This window comes from Cervus canadensis, chromosome 2 (genome assembly GCF_019320065.1).
Source record: "Cervus canadensis isolate Bull #8, Minnesota chromosome 2, ASM1932006v1, whole genome shotgun sequence".
Taxonomy (NCBI): domain Eukaryota; kingdom Metazoa; phylum Chordata; class Mammalia; order Artiodactyla; family Cervidae; genus Cervus; species Cervus canadensis.
Genome location: NC_057387.1, coordinates 14,903,808 through 14,931,223, shown reverse-complemented (window position 1 = coordinate 14,931,223; position 27,416 = coordinate 14,903,808). Strand labels below are relative to the sequence as shown.

The 27,416-nt window shown below is 49.7% G+C and overlaps 1 protein-coding gene across 4 annotated transcripts in view; it reads right to left on the bottom strand.

Moving 5' to 3' along the window:
• Positions 1-27,416, bottom strand: part of KCNN3 (potassium calcium-activated channel subfamily N member 3) — a 169,529-nt gene that overhangs the window by 89,850 nt on the left and 52,263 nt on the right. The window contains exon 1 of one of the 4 annotated variants that reach the window (XM_043455222.1): positions 19,267-19,456. The exons of the other annotated variants lie outside the window; for them this stretch is intronic. The gene's annotated coding sequence lies outside the window, so the exon portion shown is untranslated. Of the gene's footprint in view, positions 1-19,266; positions 19,457-27,416 lie in introns of those variants that run through there. 4 annotated transcript variants of the gene reach the window in all.

Genomic DNA, 27,416 nt, shown 5'->3' with positions numbered 1-27,416 from the left:
GATGGTTAAACAACTACCCCAAGCTTGGTTAAAAACAAAAGCAGTAAAAGCACTGAGAATTGGGAATGAATGGAGGCAGATAGGATGAATATAAACCCAGATGCGTTGTGGTGAAGACTGAGGGTCTCTCGCCCATTTGAAAGGAATCTCAAAAGGGATCCAGGGACTCTGATGTCAATGTTACAAATAAGCTGAGCCCCCTCTAACTCAAGAGTGCCTCCATGCTGCTCCCTTGGCTAAAAGTATCCAGGCTTTTCAACTGTTATATCCCTCTGCTGCCAAATGAATGGGGTTGTAAGATACTGATGATTAAAAAAAAAAAAAAAAAAAAACTTCTCTACTGTTTGCATAAATTCAGGGGTAAGAACCAAACTCCAAGAGCTGACCTGCATCCCTTTTGGGCATCCTGCCAGACCCTCAGAAATCACCTCACCTGCCAACCTGCTGATGATATCTGGTTCATAAAAGCATCCTTCCACTGAGCTAGAGGGACAACACAGAAAACAACGTGATTGTAAGAAAATCCAAGCCAGAATAGCAGGTGGCACCTGTGTCATAATCAGTGGAGGGTGAAACCACTGAGGCTTCAGAACTGAGAGTAGGTGGAGGCAGATGAGCTGGAGAATAAATCTTGTCACCGTTGTGGTAAAAATGGGTGGTGCTCATTGTGGGAATCTTGAAAGGAAACAAAAGGCCCTGATGTTGCTAATGGGTGCCCCTTTGCAGAGGTCAGGTGACTCATGAAGCACCCCAGGGTGCTCCCCTCCCTCTGTGGCCCTCTCTCTGCCAAGCTCCCACAACCACAGAAAATCCTCCTCCTTGAGTTGGGATTGTATTAAACAGCCTTTCAACCAGCGACAGAAGGCCATGGGCTCTTAGTGGAGCCCGATCTATAAATATAGGGTAACAATAGGGGCCAGAATGTTCCACAGGAAACCGGTAGGGCTTGCCCTCACCACACAGAGCATGGAAGATTTTCACAGGGATTTCTGCAGCCCTCCCCAGTTATAATTCCAGAATGGTATTGTAATAACAAACTGATGAGTTTCTTCAGGTAATATCCATGAGACAGAGTCCTCTCTAAAAGGAAAGGGAATTTGCTTGTTATAGCCATCCTTTATTCCAGTTTAACTGGTCCCTAAGAGGCTTTAACTCTAGCAAGAGGAAATTTGGTTAGGGAGACTGTCAAACCTTGCAGAAGAAGAGAGAGAGATATTATGTTAGCGAAAACCTCCCCCTCCCTCCCCAGGGAAGTGCTTTCAAAATGGAATCCAACCTATCCATGCATCCAGGAGAGAAAGTCCTGCATGGATTCTGAAGCTCTTTCCAGTCTGTTAAGGTGGATCTATCTTCCCCTGTCTGAGATCCAGGTAGACGTGTGATGTTTTTCTATCCTCAAAGGTATTAGCAAGACTAAAGGGTTTTCTCTGCGTGTGCACCCTCTTTAGCCAGGTCTCAGGAGGCTGCTGGGGTGTCCCTCCCCATCTTCTTGATTTCCAGCCAGATCAAGGGTGGTTCCTGGGCCATGATCCTTGGTTCAGCACTAAGAACAGGAAGCCCCTAACCTAAAACCATCACACCCAGAAACATTCTCACCACAAACACTTAGAAGCCAGCCTTCCCATTCCAAATGGATATGGACAGTTCAATCCAGAAAGAAAGGGATATTTAAAAGCTGTAATAAATCATGTGCCAAGTGAGGTGTCAGACATGCAAACCAGTGAGCGAAAAGTTGGCAAGTTGCAAAGGGAGGGGTGTGTTGAATTTGCAACCGCCTGGTTCCTCCTGCCCATGGCCAAGGCCCAGGGCCAGAAGCACTGGCCCTGTTTCTCGGGCGCATGTCCTCGGAGAGAGACTAACATGAAAAAATCTCGTACCTGGATTTCCCTCCCTGTACATTAAAGCAAAGGGGGAGGATGGGGAGCATGGTTGGGAGATTAAGGAGGCAGATCCCAATCCAGCCTATGAAAGCCGCCAAGCTTGGGAACTGACACACCCAATTTGCAAGTTAAAAACCACATAAAAGAACTACCTTATTAACAATGGTTATTACTGTAAGCCTCAAATTCTCAATAGATCATTAATGATACTTTTAATAAAAAGGAAAACAACAAATCAATATTAATTTATTCTGGATGCTAGGGACTATTATTCAACTGTTTTGTTAAAAGGCAGAAATAGAACACAAAATGCCTGCAGTGACCAATGAGAATGGCCAGAGCAGTAACTTAGCTGACTTGGTCAAGAGATGCCAAAGACCAGAAGCTAAAATCCCAACCTACACCAGACCCCCAGGACCAGCATTGCAGTGGGGGGAGGGTGATGCGTCGATGCATCGGTTCCAGGGTTTGTAAGTACCCACAGAGCATCCCTCATGCCCTCACCAGGCTCAATCCTTCCGCCCGTGGATCCCTTCATCCCTCACTGACGGGATCTATCCGTTCCTCAGACTAGTGCATGGCACTGTCCCAGGCGCTAAAGGCACAGAACCAGTGGTTCCGCCCACCAGTTTCCTGTTGTGTGAAATGAAGACAAGTCATCTTCTCAGGGCCTGCAGGGTGCCGAGGGATTGGGTCCCTCCTCCACAGCCTGCATTTGCATTTCACTCCACTTCAACCACCTTGCTCTCTCCACTTCAAGCCTCCATTTGCATTTCAGGCCCCTTGCTGTCTGTACTTCAAGTCATCTTTCAGGAGTTCATGCTCATCTTCTCCTACCTGACATAGGACCTTTGGGCAATGCTGTTCCCTTCGCATGGAATGCTCTTTTCTTCTCTCTGCCAAGTTAGAGCCTATTCATCCTCCCATCGACTGAGTCAATCCTAGGCACTCGACACTTACTATAGCTGCAATTTTACTTCTTTGTGCAATTGTCTTACTAAAGTCTGATCTGTTATAAGACTGTAAGCTACTTGAGGGCAGAGGTCATACTTGTTTCAATCTCCATTGTTTACCTCAGGGCCTGCTCTTGATACTAGGTATTTAATAAATACTTGAAGGATGAAAAACTGAAGTATACCTTAAGAGAGCTCACACCACATGGAAGAGACTCTCTTTGGTCCTCCATGTACGTGGTTCCACAGGCCTTTCCTGCAAGACCAGTTTTTAGGGGGAGGAACTGGGTCCTCTTGATGAGGTCAGAGACTCTCTAAGAGGAGAAAAGACCTGGACTGGGGAGAAGAGACAATTGTTGGGCTCAGTAAGGACAAGCACATGGTCCCTGGTTGAATCACAGAGTCACAGGAGCACCTTACACAGGAACCTGGCCTCAAGCATCAAGCAGCAGCAGGTGGGAGGAAGCACCAGTGCGGGGAGGGAAAACAGGCTCTTCTCTGAGGCCAGCTCCCAATGGTTGGCGATGCCTGCCTAGAGCGCTCAGTGAGAAGAACTCTGGGCAGACATTTGAGCTCATCTAGAAAGGACCCTGGGATCCATTAATCATGTCTGCTCTGGGTGTAGATGGGATCCCAATGGTATGCCTGTCATGTGTTGGCCAGCCCTGCTCTGAGGAGGCAAGCAGGCTTGTTCATTGACTTGCTAGATAGCTATTCCCTGTCCAGTCTGTGAGGCCAAGTACTCTGTGGAATAAGGGAGGCCATTTCTTCCCAGTTAGTGGTCGTGGCTGGATTTCCCACAGCTGGATATTTCCATAAGCCTATATCTAAGTTACTGAGGCAGGTATCACCTTTGGTCATTCACATTTTTCCAGAATGTTCTCCGAAACACTGCTAAAGGAGTCTTGTGAGAAAATGGCATCCTAGAGAACAGGGGACCCACAATGCCCAAGTCCCAGTTTTTGTGGTCTCAGGCTACTTGTGCAGCTCTTGGTTAAACCAAAAAGGAAGTTCTAGCACTAGATTGTGGTCTGAGAAGCCATGTCCTCCTTTAACTGGCTTCTGAGGAAAGAACCCGGCCACCCTTAGCAGGCTGGCCAGCTGAAAGAAAGCATTTGTTAAACATAGGAGGACAAAATAGAGCAGACAGCAGAGGCACCTCTGCTGGGACAGAGGTAGGTCCCTGCCTGCTGACCACAGCCTGAAGAGAAGGCTTCTTTGATGGCGACCTCTCCAGTTCACATCTGACAGGTCAGTGGAAGCTGTAGATAATTCACTCATTTGCCAAACATTTCATGAGACAGGTCTTCTGTCAGACACTGTATGAGGCATAGAGAACTCAGAGCAGCTGGGCCCAGATACTCTTCAGAACTCACTAAGAGAGACCATCATGTAACCAGAGGACTGGGTGGGGACTTCCCTGATGGTCCAGTGGTTAAGAATATGCCTTGCAATGCAGGGGACTCCAGTTCGACCCCTGATCCAGGAACTAAGATCCCACATGCCGTGAGGCAACTAAGTCTCTGCACGGCAACTACTGAGCGCTTGTCCTGCGACTAGAGAGGAGACTGCAGTGAAAATCCTGCATGTTGAACAAAGGTCCCACATGCCACCACTAAGAACTGACACCGCCAAAAGCAAATAAATAAATAATTTTTAAAAAGAGACGACTGGTTGGCACAAGAGGCACAATAAAGGAGGTCTGTGTGCCTGGGGTTGAAAAGGGGTCACTGAAAGGGGTACAGCAGCTCCTATCAGGGAGGTCAGGGAGGCCCCCCAGCCTGGAGCAGCTCAGGCTAGAGACGAGTAGGTATTCACCTATCAGCCGAGGTGGAGAAGGGCCCTCAGGAGGAGCGGTGGCATGTGCTAAGGCCCAGAGATGTGGAAGAGTGGGGGTACAGAACAACCCAGGGGGACTGGCACAGCATCTGAAGAAGAAATGGCACAGACGTGGCTGCAGAGAGGACACGGCCACTCCCAGAGCGTCCTGTATGCCAGGCTGGGGAGTCTAGACTGCACTCAAAGGACAGTGAGGAGCTTCTGAAGGTGTTCAGACAAGGTCAGGATTCCTCAGCAGCAATGTGGGTGGGGTGGGGTGAGGGAGGGTGGCAAGGAGACAGGGGAACTAGTTGGAGGCTGCCCTAACACTCCACCTGAGACCAGTGTGGGGAGATGAGTGGAGACAGTGAACCCTGCAATCAAAAGGCATTTTATCTGGATTGGGAGGGGAGTCTGGGGGAGAATGGATACATGTATATGTATTGATGGGTCCCTTTGCTGTTCACCGAAACTCTCTCAACATTGTTAATCAGTTATACCCCAATACAAAATTAGAAGTTTTTTCTTTTTTTTAAAACAGCATTTTATCTCAGACAATAAACAGCAAAGACAGAGAGATCATAAACTCATGAAAGCCCAGCCTTATCCTGGTCTCCACTCCATATCTGATTCCTTTGCTCTTTCCCTAGTCTGCACAGCTCTTAGTTATTAGCCTGTCTTCCTTGAATTACAGTCCACAGAGTTGGCAAATCACACATTTCTGTGTTTCCCATCAGCCCAGCGCGGTGCCTGACACCCGACCATGGATGGATGGATGGATGAATAGTTAAATAGATGATAGACAGATATGCTTTCATGCATACATAGATGTCTCAATGTAATTTTTAATTGATTGAAAGATTTAGATGCACGGATTGTTCTGAGCCAGTTGCAGATTTGCGGTTTGGGAGACAAGTCATGATTCAAGCACCGATTACATCCGTAAAGCGGCAGGCTCAGAACTGTCTGAAGCCAAGAGCGCTAGGGGAGGACCTAGCCCCGCCACCACCCCCAGCCCAGCATAACGGCCCCAGTGGTTGAAGTGCACACAATCACAGGTGCGCAGGGTGCTCCTGGGTACGTGTCAATCATGGGGCAGGAAAACAGGCTTTGCCCAGGGGACAGGATATGGCTTTTAACTGTGTGGTTTGCTTTTGTGATGAATGAAAGAGTTTTTCCAATGAGGCTGGTGGAATTGAAACAATCAGTAAGGGGGAAATGAAAAAGGCATTTGGGAGCTGGGACACAAGTGTATTAGCCTGGTTTGCCTGTGGAAACAAGGAATGCTCTGCCTGACTTCATAAAGAGCCTGGGACAAATTGTGACCTAAAAAAGCTGGCCCAGGGACAGTGTCATATCACTCTCAATGAGGCCAGTCCTGGGAAAGGAGGGGGAAAGGCCACCTGGATAGTCCACCTCATCCTTCTCCTGGAACAGGAGGCAGAGAGAGCCTTGCCTTGGCAGGGTGAGGGGTTTAATGCTCATATCGATGATCTTCATATTACTAAGAACTTGTAGGGCAGGGGTGTCCTCATTCCTGGAGACTAGCACAGAAGGTGGAAAGAACTTGGACCCTGGAGTATGACAGAGTAGGAGTCAAATTCTGGCTCCTCCACTGACCAGGTGTATCATCCTGGGTAAGTTAATTAATCCATCTAAGCCTCACTTTCCTAGGGAGATAATATGGTAGTGCAAACAGAAAAGAGATCATATGAACAGAAATAAATCACAGCACCAAACCATCATCTCAAAGATGTCTTTCTTGAAACCCCAACAATAAGTTATGTCCCTTTGCATCATTCTCCATCATTGCCCATTTTGTGCATTGCACTCACCTGCATTCACACTCACCTATCTGATGCCTCATCTGTGATTGCCTGACCCTGTTCCTGCCCACTAGACCGGAAGTTCTATGAGGGTGGGGACTGTACCTGTCTCATTCACTATTATCATTCATGATATCCCCCATGCCTGGAAAAATGTAGACATTCTTTAAATTTGGGGTAAATGAGTTTAACTGGGGAACATGGTGCCTGGCCCACGGTAGATGTTCGAGGAATAGTAGTCAGTGTGACCCAGACACCTGGAAAGCCCAGATGCATGGAGCCGCGAGCCCACCTGTGACCCAGAACAAATCTCTGTAGCTTTTTGTGTGGAATACGTGAGTCTCTTCGCCTGTAGGCCCTCAGATTCTTCATCTGTCTGATGAGGAAGATGATGGTCTAAAGATGATCGCTAAGGCCCTCTGCAGCATTCCTGGCCCTAACTGTCTCTGATTCTCCACATGGGCTCTGAACTGAAAAGGACCAAGGGAAAAGCCAGCTCCATCACTGGGCCCTCAGCTCTACAAATGCCACACAAATTGACCCGGGGAGGCCCAGGTGCAATTCCTAGGTAGAAATGAGCATTGGCAACAGCCAACAGCCACCCTAACCCCACTCCTTTGCTGCCAAACATCAGGCCCAGAGGACTCACCAACACTCATCTCTTAGTCTCAGGCCTGGTTTGAAAACATAGGAAGGAAGGCAGGCAGGCGTGGAAATGCACCAGACCCTAAGCCAGGGACTTTGGCATCGCCAGCTTCTCTGTTCCTCACCATAGGATGAACTGATAGCATTATCCCCACTCACAGACCAGGAGAGCATGCTAGTAACACTCCCTGGGAAGCAGAAAGTAACAGAGTTAAGCTTTCTGATTCCAAGTCTCCCACACTGAAGAACCTGATGGAGTTTAAACCTGGGTCCTCTTTTCTGGGACTGTTACTCAGGATATACCCCAAGTATAATTTATGGCAAGAAGATACCACTAATTCAAGAGCAGCCTCTAGAGGAAACATTGTTTACACTAATGGAATAATAAGAGCACTGAAATGTCCTAACACTTACAGAGCATTTCCTAAGGGTGAAGTAGACGCAGGGCTAAGCACATCACAAGCACTCTCCAGGTTTATCCTCACGAAAACTCAATGAGCAGGAGCTGATACTGTACCCACTTTGCGGATGAGGAGCCTGGGGCTTAGAGAGGCAATGTACTTGTCTGAGGTCACCAAGATAAGAAGTGGTGGAGATAAAATTCCCAGCCTGGTCTTTTAGACATCCATCCTCACTACCTTGCCATACCCTGGGCAGACTGGTGAGATTACTGGGATAAATTAACATTTAATTATATGACACTGACATTTATTGTATTAATATACTATTAACACATACACATGACAGGGAAGCCTGGCATGGGGTTGTGAAGAGTTGGACGTGATTTGGCAACTGAATGACGAGCATGCTGTATACAATGATTCATTCCAATATAGTACTTAGAATATGATCAAACTGAGATGAAAAGAGGTGAGTGCTCTCCAGTCTCAGCCAGCACTGACACCAAACAGATCAGGTCAATCTCTGGGATTAGGTCAAAGGTTCAAGATCACAGTCACCCAACGAGTGAATACACATTAGTGTCAGGCATTTACTGTGTTTTGGTTGGGGGCTTCTGAGGACAACCCCTGTGAACTATCCAGACAGTGCAGCCAGAGTCTCTAGAGACTACTGACAGGCTGACCTGCTTCTGGAACCCACATACTCATAAAGTGACGCTGCCCTGGGTCACGTCCCCATCCCTGCATAGGGTCATGTAGGAATTCAGCTGTAAATGCTGTAAAGAGTGGCAGGTGGAAGGGCTTGGATCCTACTGAGGGCAATGAGAGCCTCCACTGCTTCCCTCTGAAACATACACGTGCCCCAGGACAGGGAGACTTGTGGCTGACAATGAGTGGGTCCTGACCTGGAGTTTCCAGTCGGCCTGACGCCCTCATCCCTCAATGGATCAGGCAGCAGAACGCAGGACCTGGGAAGGGTCATGAAATCACTTCTGCAGCAGGACTTAAAATGGGTTTGAGTGCTGGGGTATCCACGGCTCGGCACCCCAGATCAGGAGATGGTACTCCTGCTGTTTACAGTCCAGACAGTCCTGGGCACACCTTGACATGTGGCCCTTCAACTGCCTCATCTGTAAACAGAGGCTAAATGCCAGTCTAGGCATGTGAACTGTATGTGGGAAACAGCTTTGCAGAGTAATGTAAGGGACTTTGACTTCACTAGATGGGTCAAAGTCATCATTGTCATCCTGCTATTTTGGACAGCTTCATAGGTTGTGTTCGTACAGAACGGACCATATAAAGAGATCACTCTGAAATGAAAGGAGGGCCTTTTCCCCTTCCCTGTCCCCTGACCGTTCCAAGAGCAGATCACGCCACTGCCTGGAATCATGAGTGACCACCTCCCCTGCCAGAGAAAGAGCTGTCAGCTCTCTTGTTTGTTCATCCATTCAATCACAGGTGGGTATTACAGGAATTCCCTCTAGCGCAGGGCCCTCTGTGGTGTTGGTACAGCACAGCTCCACTCCCTCTGTCCTTACGGAGCTGCTGCTCTAATACAGGACACAGACAAGGAAGTCAGAGCTGGCTCAGGGGACCCAAACCCTGACCCAGGAGATGAGCACTGAGGGCTAGGGGCTGTTCTGCCTGGGGCGGAGCTCCAGAGCTGGCCTTGTTATAACTGACTGGGACGCATGATCCATAGGGAAAGCAGACATCACCCAGCCCTGGGCAGACCAAGCCTGGAACCTCCTTCCTGGACACCAGCTGCAATGCCAGTCAGTCTGAGAAGGGCTCTTCCCAAGCGCCCCGTAAGCAATTATTCCTCCCCTAGACTCCAGGCTTCACCAAGAGACACCTGTGACACAGGTTCAATCCCTGGTCGGGGAACTAAGATCCCACATGCCTCAAGGCAACTTAAGCCCATGCCACAACTACGGGGCCTAAGAACCAGATGCAACCAAATTAATTAACTTCTTAAAAAAAGACTCAGGCTTCTCTGGTGGCTCAGTGGTAAAGAATCCACCTGTCAGGAGACATGGGTTTGATCCCTGATCTGGGAAGATCCCACATGCCTCGGAACGTGCACCACAACAATTGAGCCTGTGCTCTGGAGCCTGGGAACTGCAGCTCCTGAGCCCACACACCACAACTACTGAAGCCCCTGCGCCCTAGGCCTGGGGTTCCACAACAGGAGAAGCCACTGCAATGAGAGAAGCCCGCGAACCACAACTAGAGAAAAGCCCTTGCAGCAACAAAGACCCAGCACAGCCAAAAATAAATAAATAATAAAATTATTTTTAAAAAAATACTATCCACAGAGCTGTCCTGGGCCCAACCTGGTCAGTGGATTCCAGCCTCCAGCGTCCTTTCTTTGAGATTCTGGGGGATACCAGGAGAAGGGGTGGGGAAGACCCTCACCCCTCACAGAGGAGGCCCTTCAACTTTACCTGGAAAGCCCTGCTTCTTTGCTCACTATCCCTGACCAAAGAGAACCATTTATCTTGGCAAAATGGGAGAAGGCCCTTTACATTCTGAAATGAAGTGTCAGCATGCAATGACAGTCAAGGTCCCAAGATACTCCCAGAGTCACTTTTTATTCTTTTCTATCCACAATCATTAGGGGAAAATCTCTCTGCTTCTTCTGTAGAACCCATTCACTGGAGGGAAATAGATCAATGAGAAAAGCCCAGCACCGTGTGGCTGCGCTGACAGCTCTGAAGCGGGTACACTCATTCTTCCCGGGAGCCCACGCCGAAAGGACAAAGGACGCTCGCTCCCACCCCCCGAAAGGAGAGCTGGCCCAAAAAGTTCCTTAACTAGATAGCTATTTCTTATCTTTTATACAGCAAGAACAAAATCTGTTTCTGAGAGTGACATATCTTACACTTCAAACAAACGTAGCTCTTGCCACTTATTTTTAAGTGCACTTGCCTGCTAAAGTGAGAGCAAAAAATCCAAGGGGAGGACAAGGAAAGATGGTGGAGGTACAGCTGCTTCCAGGGTTGGCATCTCCAGCCAACAGCTGCCGGACCTGGAAAAGGTCCCTGAGCAGAGACTGAAGAGCTGAAACCCCAAGGGGATGTGCAATCCAAGAGGGAGGAACTTGACCTCTGGTGCTCCGTTTGCTTCCATCAGCACCCAGGTGCTCTGAGAATGTTCATGACAGCTGAGTGCAAGGGGAAGGCACATGGGCACCAAAATGGGAAGGAGCTACAGCCCCAAAAGCAGGGGAATGAGAACAGAGCTCGGGACTTCCCTGGCGGTCCAGTGGCTGAGAATCTACCTTCCGATGCAGGGGACACAGGTTCGATCCCTGGTCTAGGAAGATCTCACATGCTGCAGAGCAACTAAGCCTGTGCGCTGCAACTACTGAAGACTGTGAACCTAGAGCCCATGCTTTGCAATAAGAAAAGCCACCGCAGTGAGAAGCCGGTGCACTGCAATTAGAGTGTAACCCCGGCTCACCGCAACTAGAGAAAGCCTGTGCATAGCAACAAAGACCCAGCGCAGCCAAAAATAAGAAATAAATAACATTTTTCAAAAAATAAGAACATAGCTCAACATTCACTCACTTGTTCATTAATCCTCTGATTATTAGCACCTACTGTTACCAGAGGCTCACCCTGCAGGAAGGATGAAGTTAAAATAGCAACAAAACTAACAGCAGTCACCACTGGACTCCTACCCTGAACCAGATATTCTGCCAAGGACTTTCTGTGCGTTATTTCATCTGATGGTCATAGCAGCCCCTTAAGGAAGATAATAATATGGTTCTGCCTGTAGACAAGGAAACTGAGGCAGAGAGCTAAACCTCCAGCCCAAGATTATGTAGCTAATAAGAGGCAGAGCTGGGTCTATACCAGACCCACTTGTGTCTCGGCAGGAGAGGCACTAACCATCGATGCGTATCCTGGTCTGGTCAGTGAGAACAGGCAGTATTCACCCAAACCTGCATGGAGAAGCACAGGACACTTCCCCATGTCCAGGAGTTCACTCTCCAGCCAGGAAGGAGCAGAGTCTGCATAAACACAGGGATGGGGACAGCTGAGATCTGAGCCGTGTTCAGTAACCACGGGCAGCCAGCCTGGGGCAGGACCCAGGCAGCAGGGAGCCCAGCCACACTGTGAGGTCTTGAGACCCAGGTTTAGGGGTTCCGATTCATCTAGAAGTCACCAAAGGGTAAGAATGTGTGAAGAGAAGAGGATCTGTTCAGAGTCAGGTTTTAGGAAGACTACCAGTGCATATGACCATTCATAACCCTAGAAGATGGGGCAAAACAAAGTATTTAGAATATTACAGAAAAAAATAGGATCCATCTATTGCAACACTCCAGCCACTGCTAGGTTATCAGGCTCAACCCCAGGAAACCTGTGTTGGCCTGCACGGCCCCACCTGCTGCCAAAGGCTCACGTGGGCACCATAACCATCCCAGTGGCCCCACCAGTTTCCTCTGGTGTCACTTGGAGGCTTCTTCTGAGGCCTTATTCTCTAAGCTTTTCAAGCAGTTGCTCTGACCGGATGGGAGGGAGAGACTGCCTGTCTTTGTGAGGGTCCTTATCATGTTGCACAAGATGAGTCACGACTCTGCCCTCTGTCCCGGCTCACCAAGGGCGTGAAATGCCTCTTGCTGGGGTGGAGCCCTCCCGTCCCACGGCCTCTGCCTGGCTGTACTGCACTGGGCTTTGGGCCCTGGCCAGGCCCTGGAAAGTAGCTCCGAAATCCCCCTGGGTCTCCCCACCAATGAGCCCGAGGGCTCTTCTTCCCTACACAGATTCCTAGAGACTCCAGTGACCAAGGAACAAGGGACACATCTGACCACCTGTAAGGCACATGGATGGATTAGGAGAGTGCCCCAGACTACTGCAAACATTTTGCCACAAGTCACACCCGGGCTGCAGCTGAACGGTTAAAGGTTGGCAGTGTGGAGCAGGCTGCCCCAACAGAGGTGGGGTCGAAATTTTCTGATAGTAACAACCTGAGTTGTGGGTCCAAATTGACGCCTGTCATTTTGGTAAGGATCTTGTATCATGATTGGCTTGGGCAAAGCCCCCATAAACATACTCATGAACATCTGTCTGCCCAAGACAGGTGACTTTTTTTCAAAACCAGAAAACCCACAAGCCTATCAAGCATTCACCCCACTGTCCTCAACAGGCAGACAGGACTCTGAGTGCCTATTTTACAGCTCAAACCCAAGGAGTGTTGAGTCCTGTTTCTAAGCATGTTTGTTCACCCAGGCGGGGATGGGAACATGCTGGGGACAACTCGGACCCTTGTCCGTGCACAGCTGTTCCCACAACTGGCAGATACGCTGCAGCTGCCTGCCAGCAACAAGCGCCAGCACCCAGCAAGGGGGCCCTGAGCCAGGAGAGGGTGTGGGTGGAGCCACCGGCCGCTTGGCTCCGAAGGGATAGGAGGGCTCCTCTCCAAAGAGCCTGGCTGCACCCTCTCCTTCCCCACTAACCCAGCTTCCCATCTGGAAACTTGCTGTCCCTCTCCTTGGGGGTGTTAAGGTCCAAGTCTAGGGTTTTCCAAGCAACTCTGAACTCCACATTAATTTCTGCTATTGCCCTCCCCACCCTTAGCCCCACACCCCCTCCCCACTCCCACCCCCACACTTTCGTTTGCATGACAACCTTCCTTAGACTACCACCTGCAACCTGGGATGGTAACCCTTTCTTCAGGGCCAGGTTCCCCCGTCAAGGGGCATCCTCAGCAGGAATTGGGACATATTAATGCATTCACTAGCAAGCACTAGCATGATTTATCTGAATTTACTATTCACAGAATAGTTTACAGAAAGTTTTTACAGACCACGACTTTGCAAGTGCAGCTGGTAGGAACAAAAGCCCATGGAGATGTTTCAGTGCTTAGAATTCACAACACACCTGCCCATCTGCGGCCCCCATTGAATCCCCATATCAGGGATATCCCTGTCTTTATCATCCCTTAGCAATTCGGTTCAAGCTTTTCACACTGTATTACAACAAGTTGCCCACCTGTTTGACTCCTTCTCCTCACTCCCTCCCAAGACCAGGGATTATCTGAGGGTCAGGAACACTCCTTTCCTGTCCTGGCACAGAGTAGGTCTTCAGTGTTTGTTGACTGTAATTGAATCCCACAGAGCCAGGTTAAGAGAACAGTAGTGATGGCAGGATCAGGGGTAGTAATACTAGCAAATACCTATATATAGTCTTCCTATGTGCCAGACACCCTTCTTGTTAATCGCTTTTATATAGATAAAACCATTAATTTGCACTCCAACCTAGGTATAGATAAGTACTATTGTTATCCTTATTTTTTTAAACAGTGGAAATTGAGGCAAAGAGAGACAGAATAACTCACTCCAAGTTCACAGCAGGAACTGGCAGGGCTGGGATTTGAACCCAGGCAGTCTGGTTTAAAAATGAAAGTGAAGTCTCTCAGTCATGTCTGACTCTTTGCAACCCCATGGACTGTAGCCTACCAGGCTCCTCTGTTCATGGGATTTCCAGGCAAGAGTATTGGCGTGGGCTGCCATTTCCTTCTCTTGGGGATCTTCCCAACCCAGGGATCAAACCCAGGTCTCCCACACTGCAGACAGGCTCTTTACCTCTGAGCCACCAGGGAAGCCTGGTTTCAGAGTCTGATCTCTAATCCCCACCTCTCAAGTTGAACGGACGCAGACTCCCTAAGAATCAGTTTATTGTATTTTCTTGGAGGGACCCTTTAGAGAAGTATAACATGTGCAATGGGGAAATTAATAAAATTCAATTCCGCAGACAGCCATACAGAAGGAGACGCAGAGCCATACAAGAGCCATACAAGAGACGCAGGAGGAAAGTATGCCGTGTTCCCCAGCGGAAGTTCCTCTGTGCACAAAGGATGTGGCTTTATACATAGCCAGGGTGCAAGGGAGGCTGCCAGGAAGAAACAAGGGAGACACGGCTATTCTGGACAAGGGCCCCAGAGCAAAGTGCTGGGGGTGGGAGGGGTGTGCCCTGCGCGTGGTTATAAGAGACTGACATAATTATGGAGGGCATGCCCAAAGCAATGATTCCCACATCCTGCTGTGTTTTAGATTCACCTGGGGAGCTTGGAAAAACCCCTACACTCAGTGCCTCCCCAGAGCATTAAATCCCAATCTCTGGGGCTGGGACTGAGGCACCAGCATTATTTTAAAGTTCCCTGGGTGATTCCAACACTCAGTCAAGTTTGAGGACCGCTGGTTCAGTTTATGCAGTGTTATTCACAGAGCAGTCTGTTCTTCCATCCTGAGCTAAAACGGTGCTGGGGGCTTCAGACAGGGCATGTCCCTTCCATCTGCCCGTCCCTCACTGTGGTTGACTGTTTGGGGCCATTCTAGGGATGTGTGTTTTCTCTGTTTTCCTTGGAAGCCCTTTAAAATGAAAACAGGTTTTAGATCATGCAGCTCCAATTCAAATTCCAACCTTGCCACTTACCGGCTGCATGACTTTGGGAATGTTATGTAACAGCCAAGCCTCAGTTTCCTTATCTACAAATAGGGGATTGTGGTAGGCAGAATAATGGCTCCCCCAAAAGTCCACATCCTCATCGCTAGAACCTGTGAGTATGGTACATGGCGAAGCAGAATTAAGGGAGCAGATGGATTAGGATGGCTAATCAGTTGACTTTAAAATATGGAGATTATCCTGGATTATCCGGGTAGATACAGAGTAATCAGAAGGGTCCTTAAAAGTGGAAGAGGGAGACCAGAAGAGTCAGTGTTAAAGTGATACCATGTGAAAACCTTCCATGTGAAGATGGAAGGGCAGACAACTTCTAGAAGCTGGGAAAGACAGGAAATGCTTTCTCCCCAGAGCCTCTGGAAAATGCAGACTTGCTGACACACCTTGATTTTAGTTTAATAAAACTCATTTTAGACTCCAGCATTATAAGATGATAAATTGGTGCTGTTTTAAGCCACTAAGTTTGTGGTGATTTGTTATAGCAGCCATCAGAAACTAATACAGGATGAATGGGAGTAAATTGGGAAGCATATGAAAATTAAATGAGATAAATGCTGAAAAACTTGTAACACGACTCTTAGCACTTCGTAATTTTTAGTTGCTATGATCACTTTTATGGGCATCCCAGGTGGCTCAGTGGTAAAGAATCCGTTTGCCAATGCAGGAGACCCAGGAGACAAGAGTTCAATTCCTGGGTGGGGAAGATCCCCTGGAGTAGGAAATGGCAAGCCACTCCAATATTCTTGTCTGGAAACTTCCATGGACAGAGAAGCCTGGTGGGCTACAGTTCACGGGGTTGCAAAGAGTCAGACATGACCGAGCATGCTCACATGCACGCGTGATCACTTTTACCATCACCATCTTATCAGGGAGCTGCTACCTCCTGCATTCCATGCACCTGTCACAGGGCTACCCACTCTCTACCCATCATCCCTGGATCCACTCCCAGCTCCGGAGATGGCTGAGTGGCTCCAGTCCCCGGGTGTCAGTAGGAGGCTCTGTGACCTTGGGCCCACGCTGGTAGGAACCAGCCTGTCTTTCTTGGACAGAGCAAGAGGCTCCCTGGAGCCCTGTAGTACCCATTAACACAGCACGGACCAGTGTTTCTGCTTCCTGACTCTGTTCATGAGAATCAACAGGAAATGGGGCGAGGGATGGGAGAAGGGGAGAGGTTGGCAAAGAGAGGCCCCCAGGGAGTCTTCCTGACCACCAGCTAAGAAAGCATCGTGGGAATGGTCAGCAAGGGCCTCGGAGACTTATTTTAAAGGACTAAAGGTGTCTAGCACCTCAACAGTTGCCAACAGCAGGCAAGAACTGGACCACCAGGCCAAGAGCAGAGGGTTGGGTTTGACAAGCAGGGTCTAAAATTAAATCTCTGTCAAGCCCCTTGTTTGCGCCAGGCTCTCATGGGCCCTTTCCCTAATTCTTGTAGCTGATGCTCATGACCCTCCTTGTCGCCACTGTGATCTCATCCTACAGAGGAGAAAACATACTCAGGGAAGTTCAGTGTGTCTCCTGAGGTCACCCATTAGCATCAGAGCTAGCATCAGAACATCATGAGATTCAAACTTCTGATTCCAACTTTAAAAGTCTCTACTCTGTACCATATCTCATTTTCTTTTCATAAAGATCCAATTAATATTTTAGTCATTATTGATTTAATCCGGGGAGCATGAGAACACAACTAGTACAGACTGTTAATCGGTATTTATACCTTGAAGTGGGCCAGCCATGAAAATGTAGAAGCTTCAAAACCCACAAGCTAGAAGGGGCTTGAAGGAAATTTCACCCCAGATGAATCAATCTTGTGTCAGCGTGGGATGGCCACAATTGCAATTCTACGTAATGATCACAAACCTGGATTTCACGTGGCCCCCTGAAATGGACCAGGCCGGTGAGAAGAGGCCTGTTCCCTCCCCACAATGGGCGCCCAAGGACTCCCACCAAACTAGAATGTTGCACCAGCCCTTGGAACTAAATTTATCCTGAAACGACACCCAGATCAGAATGTTCTCGGCTGGAAGAGATCCTGTCCCTCATTGTCCTCTCTTTTTCCAGAGCCAGGCAGTATCGGCTGTCAATTCAGCCCTGTCCATTCAGCCTGAAAGCCACACACACCCATGAAGCCAGCCCACAGTGACAGGCATCCCACATTTAGATACAAAGGGCGGGAAAGGTTGAAACGAGCCAGAAAGGAGAGCCAGAGAAGACGGAAGAGAAGGTGGAACCAGACAGGCTTAGATGATGCTGATAAGAGGTTTGAAAAGAAACTGAGAAGAAGGGGGACAAGTGGCACAGAGGCAGGGAGACTGTGACAGGCTCTTCCAGGATAAGCCAACAGGGGCAGGAGTGGGTGCCTGTCTGGAGTCAGGGCTCCTTTGCAAGCCTCAGGCAGCGTGTCTCCTCCTGCACTTCCCTGGCGTTTGCACCTTTCAAACTCACTACAAACTGAGAAGCTCCCACACCAGCCTCAAGTGATGTCACCGCTCCTGCAGGGGACAAGCTGGGCCTTGGGGACAGGAGCCCGCCCCGCCAGCACTCCAGGAGGGTGGCCGCTCCCGCCACACCCCCTCTCCAATCCCGCAGGCAGAAGAAGGACGCGAACTCCCTGCCTGAGGGAGGCTGCTGGGGAGCTGTGTATATTTAGGAAGAGGATGGATTAGGGGACAATAAGAGCGAAACTGTAAAGTCCTGAGGTTCTTGTAAATCTCATCAGTGCAGTTAAGCATCTAAAAAGATCTGACAGAACAAGACAAACCGGCTCCCCAAGAGGCCCTGGCTCCCGGTGGGGGCGTGTTCCGTCAATGAGATCACAGAACCCCAGGTTCTGGAGGGGTATTTTTCCATTCCTCTCCGTCTCGAACAAGCGCTTACCAGGTAGCTGTCATCTTTATGTCTAAAGATCCCGCAAGGAAGGAACGCTTCATCATTTCCTCAAGCCCAGTGGTGTGCCTTAAAGTCAGCAGGTGCTTAAGCTTGCAGAAGGGGCGGGCTTCCACCCAAATCTCCACTAGTCCTCCCTCCACCAGTCCTCCCACCCCCAGCCCCACCTCTGGTCTTAACGCTGACTACTGGTGGCTTCTCAATCTTACACTGATGCAACGTGGGGATCAATTGTCTGGCTTCCTTCCCCACCCCCCCACCAGATCTGTGAGCTCTTTCTGATAAACACCCAAGGACTGCTACCACTGTAGATAAGGATGCCTCATCTCTCCTGATCCTGCTTGCCAGGTTCTGGGTCCAGTCTTTTTTTTTTCTTAATAATCTTACTTATTTTTTCTTCATTGCTATGCAGGCTTTTCGACAAGCAGTGGCCAGGAAGATCCTACATGCCTCGGAGCCCGTGTGCCACAGCTCCTGAGCCTGTGATCTAGAGCCCGGGAGTTGCAACCACTCAGTCGGTATGCCATAGCTACCGAAGCTCAAGCACCCCAGATCCAGTGCTCCGCAAAAAGAGTAGTCACTGCAATGAGAAGCCTTTGCATTTCAACCACTTCCCGGCCCGGTGATCAAACCCACATCTCCTGCATTGGCAGGTGGACTCTCCACTGCTGAGCCTCCAGGGAAGCCCCTCAGCCTTTCCATTTGTTCTCACTTCCAACCACTGCCTTTGTGGCCAGCTGCATCCTTCCCAGAAACTCTGAGTTTTCCCCACTCTCCTCATCTTCTCCAGCAGGTCTCTTTCCCTCAAGCACCTCACCCCGCCTACATCTGCAGAAACTGCACCCAGCCTTCAAGGCCCAACCCAAAGGCCCCAGAGGCAGCAGCCTTATTTCCACCCCGGTGCACCCACACCCATACTCGCAGCTCAGCCCCCAGCACTTGGCACCCCAGGCGGTGAGTACCTGAGGGCTTATCTCCCCATTAGATCACAAGCCTGCTTAGGGCAGGGGCCTTGCCGTCCACGTGGTGCCAGGCTCATAACAGACCTTCAATAGCTCTGTGTCAGATGAATTAATCACCTTTTGTCCAGTCCTCAGGGGAGGCGGAGAGCGGTTGCTATTTCTAACAGCAGCAGGAAGACAAATATGGCCCTGCCCTCCCCCTACCCCCCCTCATTCCACACACACACACCCAAAAGTGGTCATTTCTCTTTGCTCTCAAATCAACAAGGATTCGAGTACATTCTGGCAAGAGGCACAAGGGAGAGCTGAGAGGCGCCTTGGAGAGCACTTAGCTCCCCACCCTGGTTACACACAAGGGGGACCTGAGGGTTGCGAGGGGCAGGGTGTGTGGGCACACACACAGAGGACCAGCGTCAGGGGCTCACCCACCTCCCCCTCCAAGGAGCAGCCGAGGGGTGTTGAGCTCAGAGGCTGCGGCCACTCTGCACCTGGCGGATGGCTCCACCGTGGCTGCTCACTGATCTCTGGTTGTGCCTGTGGCCAACGCAGCCACTGGTCAGTAGTCACGGCCAAGTCCAGCTGCTGCAGCCGAGAGTGGCTTTGGGAATGTTGGAGTCCGGGCAACACTCTCCTATGACGCAGGCTGCTGGGACAGCATTGTGACGACCCAAGCCTGCCAGGTGGCCAAACACCTACCTCGCCCTTTCATTCACAGACGGTGAGGGGCACAGAGTCAGGGTCCACTGCGCAGCCCCTGACTCCCGTCCCACATCAGAGCACCACTCAGTAAACATGACAATGTGCACGCAGGCTGGGCTTCTGGGTGAAGGGGGGTAGGAGGGCGCATAAAGCCATAGCCTAGGGGGAGGCCACAAAATGTTTAGAACGAGAAAGATTTGCAGAGCCTTGAATTTCTTCTTCTCTATATCGCCTGCCTTTAATTCAACAAAAGGAAGTTTACTTCCCCAGATTCCATTTCTGGTGCCACATTTGTATCAATGGCTTGCATGAAGCTATCACAGTCAAGCTTATCAAATGTGAGAAGACATGAAGCCAGGAGGGCCCCACACACAGGCTGCTGAGTGAGATGCTAAAAGACCCAGATAGACTAGAGTTGGCTGAAACCAAATGAATGGTGGGAAAAGGCACAGATGCAAACGACAGGCGCAGCTCTCGTCCCCAAAAGCCAACTGGACAAGCAAGGGTGGGAGCTTGGGGACAAGGGGGTGGAGGCCTGTGGCTTGGCTTGGCAGCTCTGTGTAGAAGACAGAGGGTTTTAGCAAACATTCCATTCAATGTGGACTAATGGGCTACTGTCCCAGTCTCAGGGGCACTGGTTGTCTTTGGCTGTAGTAATGGAATGAATGGCGGTCCTCTGTCCTGAGCAACTCACAATCCCTGGGCAGGTGCAGAGCAAGGGCCCTGGGCCGTGCAGTGGGCAGGATGGAGACAGGGCTCTTATGAGTGCCAGGGAAGCAAGGGATGTTTTATATGGGCAGGAGAGGACAATGGGAAGTCCTGTGTCCAATCCGGGGGGCTTCAGTGTGAAACTGTTGACCCCTTCCCACAGGAATGTTGGAAAGAGGAGGAAGGAGGGGTGGGGAAACTGAGAAGGCTGCTGACACCTGATGCACCCAGGACACTGGCAGCCAAAGACTCAGTGTCCAAAGGGAAGGCCAGACGCAGCCCAGATAGGCGCTGACTAGTCCAGAGGGCCAGAAAGTGAGAGTGAAAGTCGCTCAGTAGTGTCCGACTCTTTGTGGACCCCATAGACTATACAGTCCATGGAATTCTCCAGGCCAGAACACTGGAGTAGGTAGCTGTCCCCTTCTCCAGGAGAGCTTCCCAACCCACAGATCTATCCCAGGTCTCCCACATTGCAGCTGACCTGTCAAGGAAGCCCTGAGGGCCAAGCGGCTAGCAGAGAAGTAGGAGCCAGTCTCTTAGAGGGTGGAGGCTGGGGAAGGACAAAAAAGAGCAAGACCCAATAGGGCACCCAGCCAGGCAGCCAGAGCTTCAAAGAAGGCTCCAGCCAAGCAGGGATCAGGAGGGAAAGCAGGGAAACCAAAGCATCATCCAGTCTTGATGGAATGCCACTTAGAATTGGCAGCCCCTAGATCCCTGAGGGTGCTGGACCTCATTCTTGGGGTAGGCCTGGGACCCAAGGGGAGGACAAGAGGGGAATTAGGATAAGGAAGGGATTTCTTTCTTTCTTTAACTCTTTGTTTGGTATTGGGGCATAGTTTTAGATGAACAGTGGAGGGACTTGCCACACATACACACTTATCTGTGCGTGCGTGCAAAGTTGCTTCAGTTGTGTCGGGCTCTTTGTGACCCCATGGACTGTAGCCCGCCAGGCTCCTCTGTCCATGGGATTCTCCAGGCAAGAATACTGGAGTGGGCTGCCAAGCCCTCCTCCAGGGGATCTTCCCAACCCAGGGATCAAACCCAGGTCTCATGCCTCCTGCTTTGGCAGGCAGGTTATTTACCACTAGCGCCACCTGGGAAGCCTCATAGATGTATCCATTCTCCCCCAAACTCCCCTCCCAAGGGAAGGGGTTTCTAACAGGCAGAGGGGCCACCATAGGGCAGAGCAGAGGCTGGGGCTCCCTCCTGGAACTGGAACTGGGGCTAAGGGCCCGGGGTGCTGCTGCAGGGTTGGACCAATAGAGTCTGGGTTGTTGCTCTGCCCTGGGCTTTGTCATGCTTGCTCTTGCCCTTTTTTGGAGAGGAGTCCCCACGGCCAAGCCCAAATTTCAAGCTGCCTTCTCACCCTGCAGGAACTAGGGGCAGGAGAGACAGACCGAGGATGGAGCTCTCACGTAATGAGAGCTAAACAGGCCTAGAGACAACGTAATGGGCCTGGAGATAGTCCACTTGAGTCCAGCTCTGCCTCTCACCAGCCACATGACTTTGACCACTTCACTTACCTTCTTAGACCTCAGCTGTCCTATCTATAAAGCAGGGATAGTAACAGAATTCACCTCATAGGAATGACCTGAGGATCCATTGAAATCATAAAGAACACAATTTCTGGCACATAAGAGATCAACAAATAGAGCCTGGCATTCTTGTCATTTGTGGGCTTACAAACCTTTTTTCAAATATAAACTTGGAATCAGAACCTGGGCCTGTGATATAAGGGACGGGGTGAAGGTCATTTCAGGGACTGACACAGTGAGGCAGGTATGCTGGTAGGAGATGCGTATGTGAAAAAAGTCCCCCAGACTCAGAGGGGGAGCCCACACACCCATGAGCCATCAGGTGCCTGGAGGTTACATAAAAGTGACAAAGTCAGGACTTCGTAGTAGGCCAGCAGTTAAGACTTCGCCTTCCAATGCAATGGGTACAGGTTCAAACCCTTGTCTGAGAGTTAAGATCCCACATGCCTCATGGCCAACAAACCAAAACCTAAAACAGAAAAAATTTGTAACAAATTCAATAAAAACTTTAAAAATGGTCTATGTTAACAAAAAATCTTTAAAAAAACTGACAAAGTCAGTTCTGAAGATGCACAGTGGTGATGGCTGCACAACATAGATGAACTTACTCACACTGACTGAACTGTACACTTAAAAACAGCTAAAATGGTAAATTTTATATATCCATTTACAACAACTAAAAAAAATTTTAATGACAAAGTTACAACCAGGGCCCAGGGTCCCTCCCACATACCCACCAGGTTTGTACCAGTGATATGTTCAGAGGAAACGGAATTCTGCTGGATTGAATTGTATTGAATTCTTTAATTCCAAGATAAACTCGGCACATTTCATCTCTTTTCCAATTATTAGGTTTGGGAGAATTTGAGTAGTGGTGATTTTGCCATGTATTCTCTTAAAAACAAAAAGATGTCATTTCACCAGGTTCCTGCTGAACAGAGACTAGAATTATCAGCATTTTCTTGGTCGTATAATGCAATGAAGTCTCCAAACAGTAAAAATTCTACCATGCCTTCCAATTTTCCCAAACCCTCAGAGAGTCAATTATCTTTAGCTCAGATTTAGAATCACTGCACTCCTACTACGTACAGCCCCCTTTATCAGCACAGCAGGAACAGCCACGAAGGCGGTTACGAGAAAGCATGGCCCTCATGGAGCTCATAACTGAGCAAGATGTGTCTTAATCGGGAGGAAGCCCTGGGACCCCGTGGTGCTTTCCAAACACACATCCCCAGGCAGTGGGGTTCCCTGGCCTGCAGGGTCCAGAATGTGGCACAGGGGATCTGATGCTCATCCCTGATGTAGAACTGAAGAGATCATCATTTGAAAACAGTAACAACGACAGTACAAAAGTAGCAGAGGGACTTCCCTGATGGTCCACAGCTAAGACTCCAAGCTCCCAGTACAGCGGGCCCAGGGTTCTATCCCTGGTGAGGGAACTGGATCCCACGTGCCGCAACTAAAGGATCCTGCATGCTGCAACTAAGACCTACCATAGTCAAATACATAAATAAATATTTTAAAAAGAACCATACAAAATAGAATGAATTAATTCTGAAAAAGTCATGGACACTGCACATCTGCACTCACAGGGAAATAGAATATTCTATTAAGTTGAACATTTGCTCCCCAGTGACTTTGAAGAAGTGGGAGTTTGTATTCATGGAAGGAGGTTGGAACTGAGTGCTGAGGAAGGGAATTCGGTCACTGACTTTAATTATCCTAAAAGCTTTAAGATGTCTGACCAGATTATATTTGTAAGAGATTTAAGAGGAGTCACCTTTAAACTTAAGTATGTTGGAGCCAAAGAACTGTCCTTCTGATTGTTTGCTATTTCAAGTTCAAGGCTATATTAAGGGGATAGCCAGCTCCCTTTCTGGACAGAAAAGGGAGGCAGTTAGGAGAAGGGACAGGTTGCTTGGACAGTCCCACACAAGGGCCTCCTGAATGCAAACTTTATCAGTTCTTGCTATCAAAAACCATTCAGGGACTTCCCTAGTGGTCCAGTGGCTAAGACTCTGAGCTCCCAATGCAGGGGACCCAGATTCAATCCCTAGTGGGGAACTAGATCCTGCATGCCACAATTAAGAGCTTGCATGCGGCAGCTCTTAATCTTTAGAAGACTGAAGATCTCCCATTCTGCAACTAAGACCTGGTGCAGCCAAATAAATAAAGATAAATATTTTTTAAAAAACAAAAAACATTCATAGCCACTCTGTCTACACTTTTCTCTCTTTATCATGAGCATCCTTCCAACATGGAATACTGTATACAATCAGAGGCCCCAGAGATCATCTGATCTAATCTGCCTACTTTATAGGTGACAAAACGCGGGTAGAGACAGAAGTAGCCTACCCAAGCTCACACTGTGATCAGTATCCCAGACAGACCAGGCCCCTCGCACCATGTAAAGGGGGCAGAGGCTTGTTGGAAGGAAGGGCCTTGGATGGGGCAGGCACTTGGGTTATTTTTCTCCACCCGGTCGCTCATTAGCTGTCTGTGTTGGGACAGTGATCTCTTGTATCCCTGAATTATAGTGGGAGCTTCTTGAGAAGTATGCCTCGGCCCTCCTTTTTTCCCAAGGCTAGGTGTGTGGTTTCCAAGGTAACGCACAGCTGGGTGAATTCAGCCTCCCAGGCACTACCTCATCTTGAACCAGCAGGGGAAGAGGAGTGGGAGGTGAGGTGACACCACCTCCCCATTTACAAACAATGACTCCTCCCAAAACCAGTTTCCCCTCTGTCCCCCTGCCAGGGTCAAGGGAAGAGGACATCTCTGACATCCTGGAGTCCTGGAGCTGAGGAAGCTTCCGGAGGACTTGGCAAGAGGTGACTGCCTGGAAGTCAGTGGAGCTGCAGGCAGCTGCCTCCGGAAGTCTGGGACTGGCCCTCCAGGCTGGGGCAAGTCTGAACATGCCCAGGGCAATGGTTTTCACACCTGTTAACAGACGTAGCACACGCCCTGTCAAGAAGCATGACACAGGATGACATTTCCAACTGCCAAAACAGAAAGTCAACACAAGCAGCTGAGAAACAGCCTTGCTGCTCCTTAGGCACACTGCCCTTGGGCTCTGGGGGACCCCGAGATGGCAGCGGGAGGCCACCACCCCTAAGGAAGGGCAACATGGCAGGAAAGCCCTCTCTGGGGCAGAAAGAGTTAAAGCCAAGTGTTCAAATATTTAGCAAATAAAACCAAAATGTCACACAGAGACTGCCAAGGCTGGAGTGGTAACCATGGCAATCCATGGCCAGCTGCAGATCTGAGTGTGAAGAGGCTCTGGGACCAAAGCCTGTGATGAGAGGGGACAAGAAGGGACAAGAGGGTGATGCAGAGGGTCACAGTGGGCCTGGCCAGCCCAGCTCACAGGGGGCAGCCTGCCAAGACCCTGGACCCCTTATGATGCACAAGCCAGGGACTTCAGGCTAGCCTCTCAGTCTTAAAGAGACTCAGCTTGGTCTTCTATGGACCGAGGGAAGAATCAATCTACCCGTCTGCCCCCTGGGCTTGTTGTTCATTCATTTGGTTCCACTTATCGAATCCCTGCCGTGTGCCGGGTGCTCTTGGCTGTGGCACAGAGCAGAGAATCCCAGTCAGTCTCCACCATCACGGACCTGTGGTCAGAGCAGACACAGGTGAGAAACAGTGTCCAGGTCAGAACCCAGCCAACTTCTAGAAGGGGCACCTTGCCTGGGGAGTGGGGGCAGCCAGAAAGCTTCCTGGAGGAGGTAAAAACCTAAAAGTCAAAGGGGTGAAGTCAGGCAGGCAAGAGGTCTGACAATATACATGACAACACTCCAAAAAATACACAGCACTAGACAAGATGAGAGGTGACATCGTCATCACCAAGGGGGCTGCTAATGCATCATCCTCTCAGCTTTCTGTCTTTGAAGGGTAGTCTGACAAGGACTCGTGGTGTTTGGACTGAGCAGCCCTGGCCCTTCTTTCCTCCTTCCCTTTCAGCCGTCCAGGTGCAGGCAGGTCGGTGGGAGGCCAGGCACCGTCCTCTGGACACATTCCCCATTTCCAGTCTCCCTCATGTGCGGCCATCTGTCCGGGGAGTGTTTGTTGGCATAGGGCAAGAAATGGACGTGAGCTCAGCAGAGGAAGCCACTATCCAGAACATTCCAGTCAAGTCCTAAGGTTCTGAAGGAGCTCATGTCCTCAGACCAAGCAGGCTGAGGGGCTATCCAGGGGCTTCAGGATCCCCAATCTATCTGTTCAGCTCTAAAGGAGGACCTTGGCCACTGGCCCATCCATGAGCCCCAGTGAAGGCCATTCAAACCCATCAGTCAACCAGCTAGAGACACCATCAGGAAATGTCTGTCAGGGGCTCGCAAGGACAGGGATCCCAGCCCCACCAGGGTGAGGCAGCTCCCTTCTCCCCTGGAAGACAGACAGACATTCCTTTCTCTCCTCTTTAATGCCCCTGAAATGCTCCAGGCCAACTTTATCCCAGACATACACAGGACTCTGCTCCTGGTGAATACACTGCTTAGTTAAAATTTCATCTCCCTGTGAGAGGTTCCCAGCCCTCTGTGGCCACCTGATGTTTCACACACACGCCTCACACCTCAAAGCTTATCAGCCTGGGTCCCAGTGGATCAAAGTCTAGGACAAGCAGCTTCCAAAGTCAGGGACCTGGTCTCAGTTAGTTCTGGATCCTCCATGCCTGACATTCAGTAGTCCTCACCTAACAGATAAGATGTGACTTGAGCCCAATTTCTTCTATAAGAAGGGAGAGTAAGGGCACAGAGCAAGACTCAGTCTGAACCTTCAGTCCATTCCCTGAAGGGAAGACACTCCTACCTACCTCATTTAGCAGTGGACCCCTAAAGCATCAGAATTTCCAGTGACTCAGTGGTAAAGAATCTGCCTGACAATACCGGAGTCACAGGAGGTTCGGGTTCGATCCCTGGGTTGGGAAGATTCCCTGGAGAAGGAAATAGCAATCAGCTCCAATATTCTTGCCTGGAAAATCCCATGGACAGAGGAGCCTGGTGGGCTACAGTCCGTGGAGTCACAGAGTCGGACATGACTGAGTGAGCACACACAGGCCCAAAGCATATGAACCAGTGACACCTCCTGTGTTCCAGATGCCCACATCCCTGTGACAGCAGGTTTCACGTGCCCAGGAGGGTACTCCAACCTACGGGGACCATCGTGCCAGGGCATGTGAGCCTTTCTGTAACATGAGCTGTCTCTTGAAAATAATTTATGTCCTACAATTTGAAGTAATCTCCCTGTAAGCTGAGAACTCTATGGCTACTTCATAAAAATATCCACATTTACACATAACTTAAAAGTCTCCCCTTTTATTGGTCTCTTATGTTTCAGATTCATGAGGTTGAAGACCTGTATCTTGTCACTGTTGTTCTGTTTCTGTCAGACCTGAAGCAGACTAGAAGGCTCTGGGGGCCAACAGCAGATTGTGATCCGACTGATGCTTTTTACGTTGAATATGGCCAATAATCACAGGCTGAAATGAATGATCTCTAAAGTTCCCAGCCGCACTGGATGATGGGAAATCTGCCACTGCCTGTGTCCTATGCTAGGCTCACAGCAGTCCCCCCATTTTAATTTGACAAACATTAACTGAGTCCCGCTATGTGCCAGGCACTGTCCTGCAGCTTCCTGCCC